The following is a 14,360-nucleotide window of genomic DNA, read 5'->3' as shown; positions in this document are numbered from 1 at the left end:
GATGTTCAGACCTCTAGGCCGCCATTGCTGTCCGACTGCGTTTGCTATAACGGTGTACATATATGCTTCGTTATTAAGAGCGGCTGTGGTTTAATAAGAACTGGGAAGCAGGCTTACAGGCGTCTACCGCTCGCAAAAGTGGACCGAGGGACATCCACTTTATAGAACTTCTGCTACTAGACCACTATGTACTGCACGCACAATGTACTACTCAAACTCGCGGCTTGTGCATTATGTTTTTTGTATACTGTGCTTCGGTCACCCGACCGTCCGGGAAAAAACTGACAGCAAATTGTGTCCGCGGCACACGTGAACATTACCATACGCCGTCCTATTCCTGGCCCAGACTGTCATCTTCTCTGCTATGTATATGTACCCTTAGTGTCAGGTCACGCGCCTCGAAGAACAGCTTCTGGGGGTTCTCGTCGCGTAGGCCAGACACGAGCCTGTCGCGGATCTCCACTTCTGGCGGTAACAACATAGCAGTCACCACAGTAGTTGTAGCAATCGTAGGTTTCGAGGTAGTCCCTTCCGGGCGGCTTCAACGAGTGCCGCTTGCAAAGCTGTAATGTTACAGCTCCAGGTCAACTTGCGTAGCGCAGTCGCTTATTCACTGTAATCGGGCATAACTCAAGAATGAAGCGGTGCACGCCTCTCAAGGAGGCCCTCCAGCCGATGGCGTCGACCGATTTTCGTGAAGTAGCGGTTAATCCCATATTACAGGTGACCCTCCGGTCACCTACGATTTCTCGCTGAGAGATTAACCTCGACGTCATAAAAATCGATTGACACCATTGGCTGGAGGGCCTCCTTTGAGAGGAGTTTGTGGTTTCATTGTTTAGTTGTATCCAATTATAACAAACTCACCAGGCAACTGGCCACGTAGTTTAAACATAGCTCGACTGTGAACCTCGCACAGGCCAGGGTCAAAGTGCGTCTGAAGCACTTGTGCGATTACGGTGTAGTTCACTTGGTCTGTCGTTTTTGGGTGCAGAAGAGCGAGAACCAAATCGTAAGTCTGGTTTCCACATAACGTAAGCAGATAGGCACGTTGCTTGACGGGGTCGGTCACGTCGTTTGATTAAAATGAGAAAAATAACTTGTGACAGCTATACCACGACGCATAAGAGGCACCGGTCGAACACCGTTGAAATCCATCCTCCCAGAGAAGTCAGTCTGTTGGGATTCCATGTTCATCATCGTTGCGCCGCAGCGTAGCTTGACCGCAGAGTCGTCCCGCCGTCGTCGCCAAAATAATAGAAGCCTTTAGCATATCGTGCACTGTGTTACCGTTACCGAAGTACCAGGAGCCCGCCCACTGCCGATGAGCAGGCGCGCTCGCAGCTGCCTGGTACCTGTCGCCATCTGGCGCCGTCAGGGCATTTGCGCATGCGCGTTGTCTGCGCGCAGGCTCCCGGTACTCCGGTACCAGTAACGTCAACACGGTATGCTAAAGGTGTCTATTAATAAGCTCAGAGTTACGAGTTGCGGGAACACATCATCGAGGCGTTCGGCTGGTAACGGACCTCGCGTTTATCCTTCCATTCTAACAGTACGGCTACTCAGGTGTACCCGCTCCACGCGTATACAGCTTCTTCGTGCTACGCTGATTATGACCGCGTCCACATTGACTTCGGACGCATCTTTATCTGTCTTTATCTGGTACACGTACTCTTAGTTGATTTTGACTGACGAACAGCGCTGCAAAGACAGCTGTTGCGGGGTCTGCTTGTTCGCGCTTGTCGTCCCTCTTAAAGTCGTCGACAACTGCGTGAGCCACACTTAGCATGTCCGCGCATATCGCGTACCATTGCATTCTTCATGAATTTCAGTATGTACTATGACTCAAAGATTATTATACGCGGTCTCACTACTGTCCATGCAGACCGGCGCTGATGTGGTTAGTGCTAATCACGTGTCGAAAATAATAGTTTGAACACATAAAGAACATCGGAAATATGGACACACATAGTGAGGAGAGCACCTTTACTGCGTTGCTGGGGAAAAGGAGCGCTGCCCCCGCGGTGGCCCGTTGTTGATGAGCCGGGTGCGGGTGAAACCCGGCGCTCCAGGTGGACAGGCAAACAGACTGGGTCAGAGGGCAAATGCGGCTAAACGACGTAAACTCAAAATCAAGAAGAAATGGGTACGGAATGCGAAGGCGGTTGAGATAACGGACAGAGGTAGCAGAGCAGTGACAGAGGAAGGCAGGTAGCCGGAAGAGGTTATGAAGCTTGCAAGGATAAGGGGGCCACAGCTGGCACAGGACAGGGTTAATTGGAGGCATATGAAAGAGGCCTTTATCCTGATAGAAACGCTGATGATGATGATGACTCCAGAGGGGAAAGGGGATGGAGTGGAGAAATTGGGGAGTTAAATGCAGCGTTGTATCTTTTGTGCCTGCCCTGCCCTGACCTCCGGGCAGTTACACTGATCTTGCTTCACACCGGGGATTTGTGTGAGTATATGCCATGCTGTGCCTTGTGTTCATGCTTCCTGAAGGACGAAGTACCAAGAAGCGCCGACGTGAACACTTGTGAACTTCATCAGCGTGCTGTCTTTGCTGTGCAGTTTGTGTATCAGGTAATTCGCACAGTGACTAGCCTACATAATGGCATTTCTGCTGCTATGTACTTCTCCGTGTTTGTGAGCAAAGTCAGCTGACATCACCGCAGGCAAGAAACAGAGGCGCTTGTTTGGAGCTTGTGTTGCATTAATTAATTAATTGCTTCTTGAGGAAAGGAAATGGCGCACTAACTGTCTCACATGTCAGTGGACACTCGAACCGCGCCGTAAAGGAAGGGACGAAGGTGGGAGTCAAAGAAGAAAGAGAGTAAGACTTGCCGTAGTGGAGGGCTCCGGAATAATTTCGACCACGTGGGAATCTTTAACGTGCGCTGACAACGCACAGCACACGGGCGCCTTTTGCGTTTCACCTCCATCGAAACGCGGCCGCCGCGGCCGGGTTCGAACACGGGAACTCCGGATCAGTAGTCAAGTAAAAATGTATTCTGGGCAAAGAAAATGCGCGGTAACTGTCTCATCTTTCGGCGGAGACCCAAACCGTGCCATGAGGGAAAGCACAAAAGGAGAACGGGCTTGAATAGGACAAGCTGTCGAGCTATAGTTGTGATGGAGAGGGCTCTGGATTAATTTCGACCAGCTAGGATTATCTGACGCCCACTGACAGCGCATAGCACACGAACCTGTGTTGTGCGCACACGTGGTTGTGCTATCGCTATGCTCAACCCCTCATCCGATCGTGATGAGCACAGAACGCGAACACTTGGGACGACATTTACTCGTAGATCCATATGCAGTATACGTGGAACGATCGAAGAAATTTTGGCGCGGAATAACGAGAATCGGTGTGTGTGGGCGTGTGTAGCTGCGTAATCGAAAATAGGGAAAAAAAAAGGAAATAATGTGCTTGCCGACGTTCCAACTCAATTCACTTCAATTCATTTATTTCCCAGAAAGGTTCTGGCTGCCTTTCAGGTAAAGAGCGGCTCCTGACAGCTTGACGGGGTCCGCAAAACTGCCTACAAGGAAGTCTGCTTTGACTCGTGCACGGTAATACTAGAGAAAAAAGGTGATTTACGTGCATCAATATGAATAAGAAAAACAAGGCTAGTGAAAAAGTAACCAAATATACAATAACAAAACAATAACATGAGGAATTTGCACATGTTTTACTAGGAATAATTCCACAAAGAATCGATTATAATTTGAAAAAAGAGGGTCATACTGAATACATAACGGGACGTAATTTTATGTCATTCAGAATAAAACTTAAAAGTTATAGCAGCAGGCAGCAAAAATGCAACATCAACCAAAGTAGCAGGGATATTTCAAAGCAAAAGGCAATGCTGAGTAGTCTCAAAAACTATATTATATATAAATAGCTAGTGAGTACGCTTTTGCAGATTAGAAGTCGTTCTTTTAAAGAAAGCTACAGCTCTGTGGATAATGATAGCTCAAGTACTGCTTCAATGTAGGCTTGGCTATGTGTTTGTATTCAGTACGGATGATTTGAATGTTGTTCTGAACTGATCGCAATTTATAATTAGTGCGCAAATGGGGTGTCAACCACGAATCAGTGTTGCTTGTGTGAGCGCTGTTATAATTGCGTTCTAAAAAACTGATCATCACAACCTGCTCACTCTTAACGAATCGCGAAGTGGTGGAGAGGTGGTTATGCGAGATCTCTGCGACGTCATCACGGTGTATGCCTGCGGAATATTGACTATAGTCGGGGACAACTCAAAAACGCAGCGGCTTTTCCCCGTCAAAGGACCCCCTTCCAGCCAATGGTGTCGGCCAATTCTCATGACCCTGCTAGTGTGACAACGCAGGGGGCGGCGCCACAATGGAGAGAGGGGCCTATCCCGAATCATAGAGGGAAGAGATTAACCCCCTTTCATCTACCGCTCCCTTCTTTGTCACACTAGCAGGGTCATCAGAATCAGCCGACGCCATTGGCTGTAAGAGGGTCCTTTGATGGGGTTAAGCCGCTGCCTTCTTAAGTTGTATCCTACTATAACAATGCGGCTATGAGGGACACCGCAGTAGGGGGCTTCGGGTTAATTTCTATGACCTAGGGTTTCTTAACGCGCGCTGTCACCGCACAGCACACGGGAGCCTTCACACCTCGTCTCCAGTTAAATGCGACCGCTGCGGCCATGATCGAACCCGGCACCTCGTGCTCACGGCCGAACTATGCGTCCACTGAGCCAGCATGGAATATCCAGTCACAGTCTGTTTATAATAACACATTAGTATTTTACACAAAACAATATATAACAAGTGCAGTATAGCTTTACAGTTACAGATAATCAGTTATCGTTATCTTGTTACGTTGGATCCGTTTACCCGCAGATACCTACCGTGAGGCTGTCTAGGCTTAGTGGCCTAGTAGGCCCTCTTGTGTCTTCATATCCCAGAGCAAAGTAGTTCTAGCAGGCAAGAAATAAAAGCTTTTTTTTTTTTAACTCCCGAGTACTAATTGGAAAGGTTCCGTTTACAATCCTCCTGAGTCGTTTACTGTCACATGTAAAAAAATAAAGGAAAGCAATATATAACCTGGCTTTATTTTCAGAAAATGTAAGGTACGTCCTGCTGGCGACAACCACTCAGTTCTCAAGGGTGCAAGTTTGTCCCCTTCTAAGAGAATGCCTTGGCGTTAGCAGCCGCGCTCTGAGAATTCGCAAGTCTAGGGATAAGAGTAAACGTAAAAGGACGTTAAGTCGCAGATGTACGAAGAGTGCGTTAGGAACTGTGTCGTAAAGTGGTCTCCAAGTTCTGTTTACTGCCAGAGTCTGTGACTTCAGCCCTAAACACCTGTGCTTTAAAGCTGCAATAGTAGAATATCCGTCTGGTGACGGGGCGGCTGCTGTCACCAGAATGCGCCAAGCGCCTTTCACTTTGACTTTACGAGTGTTCCCTTCGTATACTGAGTCTGCGTGTGTTCAGCTTGTTTTCTAAAAAGGTCCAAACCCCTTCTAGCGGTTATATCCTGTCTGAAACAAAAAATGATGGTCGATTTGCGTACTTAGGCCAAATGCGAATTAGGTGCATTAGCAGTTTGGTTTTCCCATCGGATCCGGTGCTCAGATCCAGTGTTCACGGATGACAGTCGTTCGGATAGCGATAATGGGTTTATGTCATATATGCGGAATTGGTCACTCTCTCCATTAATAGATCCATGGGAGTCCTGCTACCACTCCTGGCGCAGTGGTGCAGCGGTCAAGCGATGCGCCACTGCACTTCTTATGTCAGGTGCTGCCATCTGTGGGACTACGGTTGCGACCCAGGTTGGCCTTCCCGAGTAGCCTCTCATCATTAACTGAGTTTGCTAGGTGCATATATATGTATATATGCAGACAAGACAGGGAAATAAGGCTGCTGGCTTCTTATATATATATATATATATATATATATATATATATATATATATATATATATATATATATATATATATATATATATATATATATATATATATATATATATATATATCTTGTGAGGCAGAAGAACGCACCAGCAAATTCACCTTTTTACTTCAGGTAGGCCGAAGCAGCAGCTACCGACTAGTCACAGCTTAGCAACACTTCGTCTTCTTCGCACGACCCGATGACCGATGATGATTACGCTGAGATGAAGATGAAGGTCACTCACAGTGCTTACAACATTCCCCCTCCCGAACGAAAGCGACCATCCTGGTCGCAAATTAAATCTTAAGGTCGGCGGTTAAAGGGTTTCAAGCGCGACACGTGCACAATCTCGGTGCCGCGACACCGACGATCGCGAACAGGCGATGCAGGTGTGATGAGATAGTTTACAGGGGAAGTTTGTTCCAGAACCGTGTACGGGCCAATAAAACGGCTCAGAAACTTTTCACACAGGCCGGGGATGCGAGTAGGTGTCCAGAGTAGCACTTCGTCTCCAGGGCGGAAAGACACTGAGCGATGAGTCGCATCATACGTGCTTTTCCTGGAAGCTTGAGTGGCTTCAGTTTGAAGGCGGGCACGATCACGGCAGTGGGCGATACGAGACACGAACTGTTCGTGGGAAGGCGCGGCAGACGGAGTAGAAGCTGTGAAGAAAGATGCTTCGAGGGAGAAGGTAGGATGGCGGGCATAAACAAGAAAAAACGGAGAGTAGGTGGTGGTTCGTTGAACGGCAGTGTTGTAGGCGAAGGTTACAAAGGGGAGTAAAGAGTCCCAGTTGTTGTGCTGAGGGTGAATGTAGGTGGATAGCATATCAGAAAGGGTGCGATGAAAGCGTTCTGTGAGGCCATTGGTCTGAGGGTGGTAAGGAGATGTAGTTTTATGCACCGTGCCTGAAGCATGAAGCACTGCGGCGAGGACGGTGGAGAGGAACGACTTGCCACGATCGCTAAGGAGGAGGCGAGGGGCGCCGTGGCGAAGAAGTATGGTGTGGAGGAAGAAGTTGGCGATTTCGGAAGCGGAGCCGGAAGGAAGTGCTGCGGTTTCAGCGTATCGGGTGAGGTGGTCAACGGCAGTAACGACCCAGCGGTTGCCAGCTGGAGTCAAGGGCAGGGGTCCATACAAGTCGATTCCGACGACTTCGAAAGGTGTGGAAGGACATGGGAGAGGTTGCAAGAGACCGGCAGGAGGCGACGTAGACCGCTTGCGTCGTTGACAAGGGATGCAAGACGCTACGTATTTTAATACTGAGGTTGAAAGGCCAGGCCAGAAGAAACGACGTTTGATGCGGTCATAGGTTTTGTGGTACCCAAGGTGACCTGCGGTGGGGTCGTCGTGGAAGGCTTGTAGAACTTGAGGACGCAGGGAAGAAGGAATTACGGGAACCCATGTGTGGCCCAGTGGGCTGTAGTTGTGCCAAAATAATGTGCCATCCTGTAACTTGAAATTTTTGAGCCGACGACGGAGACGGGCATTTGGAGGTCTAAGAACACCGCTGAGACTATCAATCAGCTTTTGACAGTAAGGGTCAGCACTCTGGTGGTGAGCAAGATTGCAGTGTATATCTGGCATGGGAGCAATAGAGGCGGCGCTCAAAGACTGCATAACTGTAGGGTTTAAATGGCTTGACTCCGTTGGGACAGGAGAGGAATGCGAGGACATGGGTTGCGACGGCAAAGCAATAGGGCAACGAGAGAGAGCGTCGGCGTCCTTGTGCTTCTTGCCCGATTTGTAAGTGACAGTAAAGTCGTACTCTTGAAGGCGGAGGATCCACCGCCCGAGACGACCGGACAGATTTTTCAAAGTGGATAACCAGCATAGGGCGTGGTGGTCAGTGACGACTGTGAAGTGACGGCCGTACAGGTAAGGACGAAACTTCTGAACAGCCCAGACGACGGCGAGACATTCTTGTTCGGTAATAGTGTAGTTTTGTTCCGCAGAAGTCAGAGTTCGGCTCGCATAGGCAACAACATTTTCTGTAGAGGTGTTTTGGCGTTGCAGAAGGACAGCGCCAATGCCATGGCTACTGGCGTCGGTGTGCAAAATTGTCGGTGCTTTATCATCAAAATGGCAGAGGACGGGACCCGAAGTCAGAGCACGCTTCAGAGTTTCAAATGCTTCTTCGCAAGCAGGAGACCAGATGAAAGGCGTGTCGTTGTGAAGAAGCGCATGTAAAGGTGAGGCAATAGAGGCGAAATTGCGGATGAATCTGCGGAAGTATGATGCCAAGCCGAGGAAACTGCGGAGATCTTTGACCCGAGTTGGACGGGGAAAGTGCAGCGCAGCAGCGATTTTTTCAGGGTCAGGCTTAATTCCTTCGCTGCTTACGAGATGGCCAAGAACTTTAATGGATTTTGATGCAAAACGGCATTTCTTCGTGTTTAGCTGTAGGCCAGCGCTGGAAAGTGCTGTCAAAACTTCATCGAGACGAGTAAGGTGATCAGGAAATGACGAAGAAAAAATGACGATGTCATCTAAGTAACAGAGACATGTTTTCCATTTGAGGCCGCGGAGAACTGTGTCAATCATACGCTCGAATGTAGCAGGAGCGTTGCAGAGTCCAAAAGGCATTACATTGAATTCGTATAAACCGTCCGGTGTTGCAAAGGCGGTCTTCTCTTTATCATCTTCATTCATGGGGATCTGCCAGTAGCCTGATCTTAAGTCAAGGCTGGAGAAAAATTGGGCACCTTGCAAACAATCGAGGGCGTCGTCAATTCGAGGGAGGGGATACACATCCTTACGAGTTATTCTGTTTAGAGCACGGTAATCTACACAAAAACGAACCGAACCGTCTTTTTTTTGCACTAGCACAACAGGCGATGACCAGGAACTAGACGATGGGCGTATGATGTTGCATGCAAGCATGTCAGCAACATTTTCCTGAATAACTTTGCGCTCGGTTGGAGAAACACGATAAGGCCGGCGTCTAACTATGCTTGATCCGTCGGTGAGTATGCGATGCGTTGCTGCAGCGGTTTGACCCAGTGTGCCGGAATTGACGTCGAACGAGTCTGCGTGCTTGTTCAATACAGCGAGCAATGCGTCTGTCTGGTCTGTTGTCAGGTCGGTGCTGATCGTGTGGCGAAGTGCTGCACTGAGCGAGGCAGGGGATGAATCAGAGCGATCGGAGGTGGAAATGGGAAGAAGTGTGACAGGCTGGGCGGAAGCAATTGATGCAACAGTAGAGTCGCGTCGCAGAAGAATGGGCTCTGATGTGGTATTGAATGCGGCGAGAAGAGAAGAACCGCTGGAGAAGCGAAGAAGGGACACGATGATGATAATACCTCTTGACAGGAGACGAGGGCTGGGTGTAATCAGGACGTCGCCATCGGTGACGGCGTCAGAAGTCACAGATAGAATATCTTCGTTGCCCGGATAGAGGACGTGATCGGCAAGCATAACTACACGGGAAGAAAGTGGTTCTCTATCGGCAAGAATGTTGCATTCAGTGACTTCAATAGTGGGAGGGGAACACGTAATGACTGCTGAGGCGTTTTGGAGGAAATCCCAGCCGAAGATGAGTTGATGGACACAGGAGGATAGGACAGCAAACTCAATGAAGTGCAAGATGCCATCAATGGTGACTCGGGCTGTACACGCTCCACAAGGGTTAATATTCTGTCCATTTGCAGCACGTAAAGGAGGACCGGTATAAGGTGTGCGCACTTTTCGCAGTTTTAAACACAAGTCAAGTTTCATAATAGAAATAGCGGCGCCGGTATCAATTAAAGCTTCCAGTTCATGTCCCTCAAGGAATACAGTCAACATGTTTGATGGGAGCAGAGGAGGAATTGGAGCGACGACAGGCGGTGCAGTTTTACCTCCGGAAACTGCACAGGTTAGTTTTCCGTTTGGCGGGCAGAAGCTGAAGATGGAGGGCGAAGGGGCGACGAAGTCCGGCGAAAGGGTGACGGGGAGCGACGACGCGATGGCCGTGCTGTCCTAGACCGGTCAGGAGAAGTCGACGGGGAGGAAGAGGGACGGAGGTCATTATCGGTGTAGTACTGGCGAGGAGGAAGCTGGTAGGCGTCGTCACGTCGAACGTACCCATAGCTCGCACGCTCATCTCGCAGTCGTCGGCGACAAACGCGTGTTACATGGCCGCGGATTCCGCAGTAGAAACATACTGGACGAGGTGGGAGAGGCCGCCAATTACCATACACCGGTGGTCGCGGGGACAGGGCGGCGAGGCTGGGTGGGACGGGCGCGTGATGGACAGGAGGACAAGGAGGAGGAGCCGCAGTGACTTCAGCATACGTCGGAACGTAGGGAGGGGCTGGTGGTTCTGTAGCCATGGGACGATTGAGTGAAGTAAGCTCCTCCTTGATAATGCCACGCAACCCAGTAGATTGAGCAGGTGGGCGTGAGAAGGCAGGAACCGACGAAATATCATTGTGGAGCTCTTCCCGTATTATAGATCGTATGATGGTGCGCAGATCAGTTTCGGGAATTTGGCTCGGATCCCAGGTGTTGTTGAGGCGGCGCGACTGTAGATAGTCAAGTCGCTGGCAAGTGGCACGAATGTCTGCCACCGTGACGGGATTTTGGGCAGCTAGAGCTGCGTAGGCAAAAGAGCCAATTCCTTTTAAAATATGTCCGACACGTTCAGCCTCGACCATGCCATTGTTAACTCGCCGGCAAAGGGCGAGTACGTCCTCAATGTATGATGTGTATGTCTCTCCTGGAAGCTGCACACGGGTCTCTAGCTTCTTTTGAAAAGAGGTCGGACCAGCACCAACAGTTCCAAATATCTGGCGGATCTGTGTCGTGAATTGAGGCCAGTCAGGAATGGCGTCCTCATGGTTGAGGAACCACGTCTTAGCCACGTCACTCAGGTAGAATGAGACGTTGAGTAGCTTCATAGAAGCGTCCCAACCGTTAAAAGCGCTCACCCGATCGTACTGCTGTAGCCAGTCTTCGACGTCGTCACCGCGGAGACCGGCGAAAACCGGAGGGTCGCGCTGACGTGAGGTAACTGACCAAGTTGGGTGGGTCAAATGGTGCTGAGCAAGTGCACCTTGGGACGTCAGTGGTGCAGAGGTGGCATGGGCAGCCGTGGGATGCCCATCGGTAGCTACAGGCGCCGGAACGGTGAGAGCAGGGGGATGTGACTGCGCCATGGCGGTTGATGTGCCGCCAAGAACACGACCGGAACGGAGCTCCAGGGGGTGCCGCGTTGAGGACGCTGGGATCAGGAGTCACCTCCACCACTTGTGAGGCAGAAGAACGCACCAGCAAATTCACCTTTTTACTTCAGGTAGGCCGAAGCAGCAGCTACCGACTAGTCACAGCTTAGCAACACTTCGTCTTCTTCGCACGACCCGATGACCGATGATGATTACGCTGAGATGAAGATGAAGGTCACTCACAGTGCTTACAATATATATATATATATAGTTGCGAAAACATGAGGCACTTGACTGCTTAAAATAATGTACGTCGAAGTATACGCTCCATTTCTTTTTCCGATCTTTTTCAAGAGCGAAAAAGATCGGTCCTCCTATCGAAACGTCGAGTAAAATAAAAAATGTTTCCTTAAATGAAGCGTATACTTCGATGTGTATATATATATATATATATATATATATATATATATATATATATATATATATATATATATATATATATATATATATATATATATATATATATATATATATATATATATATATATATATATATATATATATATATATATATATAAAGACAAGCAATACAACCATGTGCATCAGTGGAATCCGAACCCACCACTGGCGGCATGTGGTCGTTTTTATCTTCTGCTTTCTAATCGATTATCTTTCAGTGATAAAATAACTGCGCTACTAATATTCCTCTGATTAACCCCACAAATTGTAAAATACGCTAAATATTCCCCTATGCTACTTGGTTTAGGTTACTGTGGGCTTCCTTCAAATGTATGTCGTAAGGAGCTCCTCATTTCTTTTCCCTTGTCTTCCATGGGAAAGCCAAAATGAGACATATTGTACCCCCCCCCCCCCTTATAAGCTTTAAGTGATAATTGTTTCTCGCACACAGCAAGTAGTCTGCGACGCTCACGGGCTGCGCGAAATGAGTGGACATTGAAGCAGGCAGGGTTTTTTTCATTTAATCCGGAGCCCTCGACTATATGATACCCCTCATTGTCCATGTGCGACTTCGGGGTGTGGCACACACCATACCAGTTCGCGATTTCATCCTCCGTGAGAGAGCCATGGAGGTCTGGCAGTTTGACAAGCGACGTATCTTCGGGTGGAAAGTCAGGCTTTAGTCTCAGCAGGTGTCACCTCCCGGGGGAAAGTTAGGCTGGGTTTGCAGCGCTGGGAGGTTTGTCATCAACAGCACGTGGTGAGGCCGAGAAGAGGTGAGGCGACGGCGTATTAAGGCGGCACATGAGTGTACGCGAGACCTGTCCGCAGGAAACGTGCACAAGAAGTGTCCATCCCACATGTCAATGAATGGAAATTAAAAAAATAAAAGAAGAAATAAAAATAAATGGGAAATAACGAGAATAAAAAGGAAAATGTGCATAAAAATAAAAATATAAAAATGGAAACAGTAATAATAGTAAAAATATAACGATAAAGAAAATAAAACAATGAAAACTGGGCGGAGAAAGAGTGGACAGGGAAAGGCTTTTGCATTTCCCTGTCAGCAGACTTAAGTGCAAATGAATTAGTATATAACCGAGGTTAAGCTCAGTGCGAGCTCGGTATAAGAACACGACCATTTTGCTATGCTAGGTTTGGCCTGGCGCGATTGCCCGGACCTCGTAGAGTATCTGTTACGGGTCCAATTGGACTTATTTTTGGAAATGTGGCGGAGAGCTTGAAGGATGCTTCACTCCCGCCACCGGTTGGCCCGGTATTGCACTGCCTCCGGGATCGGCCTTGTCTTTAGCGCGTCTTTCCTATCCTGTCTTTCTATCCAATCTTTCAACTCTCCAACTATCTGCACGTGGTAGCGATTGTGGCTCGTCTTGAGCCAGTGAGCAGGCCTGTGCACTTTCCTCTTCTTTCTTCCTGGCAACAACAGACAGACAACAGACTAGGTTTGGCCAAGGTCACCATCAAGGTCACGCTCAAGGTCACCCACCCATTGGCGGCTGCTTGCGCGACGCTCCTCCAAACTAACCCCAGCTTACCCGCGTTACTCAAGGCTTCACACAAAGATTCTTGGCTGTTTTTGACCCCGTTAATTTGTGCGTTCGCGCCAGAGAAGGGATACAGGGGCTTCTCTATAAGCTATCGATGGGAACGCATTCCTGCCGCACTTCCCACGAGCGTTTCCCGCGTGGGCCTGCAATTTATTTTCCCCTGCTTCTCTCTGCCTCTTCGAAATCCAACGAAGTTCCGAATCAACGATTTTGCTCTTCTTTGCGCGTCCCCTGTAAAAGTTCTCCACGTGGAACACCCTCGTTGCTTCGCTGCTCGCAGACTGGGTGCACTTATTGCTTCTCAAAAACCGCGTTTAATTTGCATACGCTCGTTCCTCGTACACCACCCAACACGCGCGCATCTCTCTCTCCCCCTCTGTCTCTTTCTGTTCTCCTTCACTTTCCCATGAAAGAATTTGAATTTCGCACGTCGACCGGGCGCGTCTCTGGCGTCCTTTTGAAAATGCGGTTCCCGCTACGCACTACGTGCAAACGCGAAGGCCCCGCCGACCCAACGCTGGCCTTTTTTTTTTTTTCTGAACGCGAAAGGTTTTTGAGTTAACGCCCCGGTCCGTGCAAAGTGCACTGTGCGGCTAATTTCTTTTTTTTTTTTTTGCGCGTCGCTTAAGCCGAGGAAAATCGAGACCCGGCCGGCCGCTGTTGTCTCTATTTCCTGCGGTTTGTCTGGCACCGATACCGTGCAACGTGGTAAAAGTGGAAGCTGGCGCATCAGGAATTCTGAAAAATCGGCGTGAGTTATAAGTATACTCACGCGGTATTTTATTTTATTTAACGACGCTGCTAATCTCCTCGGAGATTATTGCCGGAAGGACACGTGATAAACGCATATGGTAAGCAGAAAAAATTGGACAGCACTGCAATCTGCTGCATGGAAGAATTGCGAAAGCATTTGCGTTTCAAGTCAGAAACTTTTTCTTTTGCAAGTCATCGCTGTCACGTCATCCTTATCACGTGACCCTTGGATGACGTCGGCAACTTTTTTTGCAAGTCATCGTTGTCTAACATCAGCACACATCCCCAACACACTTTACCGTCGTGAACACAACAACGCGTTCACTTCGTGCCCCTTGTAACAGGCTTGAACCACTCGCACTTCTTGGCGCATGCCTGCTGTCGAGTGGCGCCCCGTCATTCGTAAACATGGCGTCCGCCGAGTCAGTCGAGTTTCATGCGCGCAGCAGCTGGTCACTAGTGCTCTTTCTTTCCCAGGGATGGAGCCACCAGTTGCGGGGTGA

General features: G+C 48.9%; 1 protein-coding gene and 1 pseudogene across 4 annotated transcripts in view; both read left to right on the top strand.

Annotated features, from left to right (window-relative positions):
* Window positions 1-14,360, top strand: part of LOC144102066 (extracellular serine/threonine protein CG31145) — a 250,432-nt gene that overhangs the window by 139,232 nt on the left and 96,840 nt on the right. The window lies entirely within an intron of this gene.
* Window positions 12,690-12,846, top strand: LOC144102845 (U2 spliceosomal RNA; annotated as a pseudogene).

This window comes from Amblyomma americanum, chromosome 8 (assembly GCF_052857255.1).
Source record: "Amblyomma americanum isolate KBUSLIRL-KWMA chromosome 8, ASM5285725v1, whole genome shotgun sequence".
Classification (NCBI taxonomy): domain Eukaryota; kingdom Metazoa; phylum Arthropoda; class Arachnida; order Ixodida; family Ixodidae; genus Amblyomma; species Amblyomma americanum.
The sequence above is the reverse complement of the archived record's forward strand: the minus strand, read 5'-3'. Positions and strand labels throughout refer to the sequence as shown.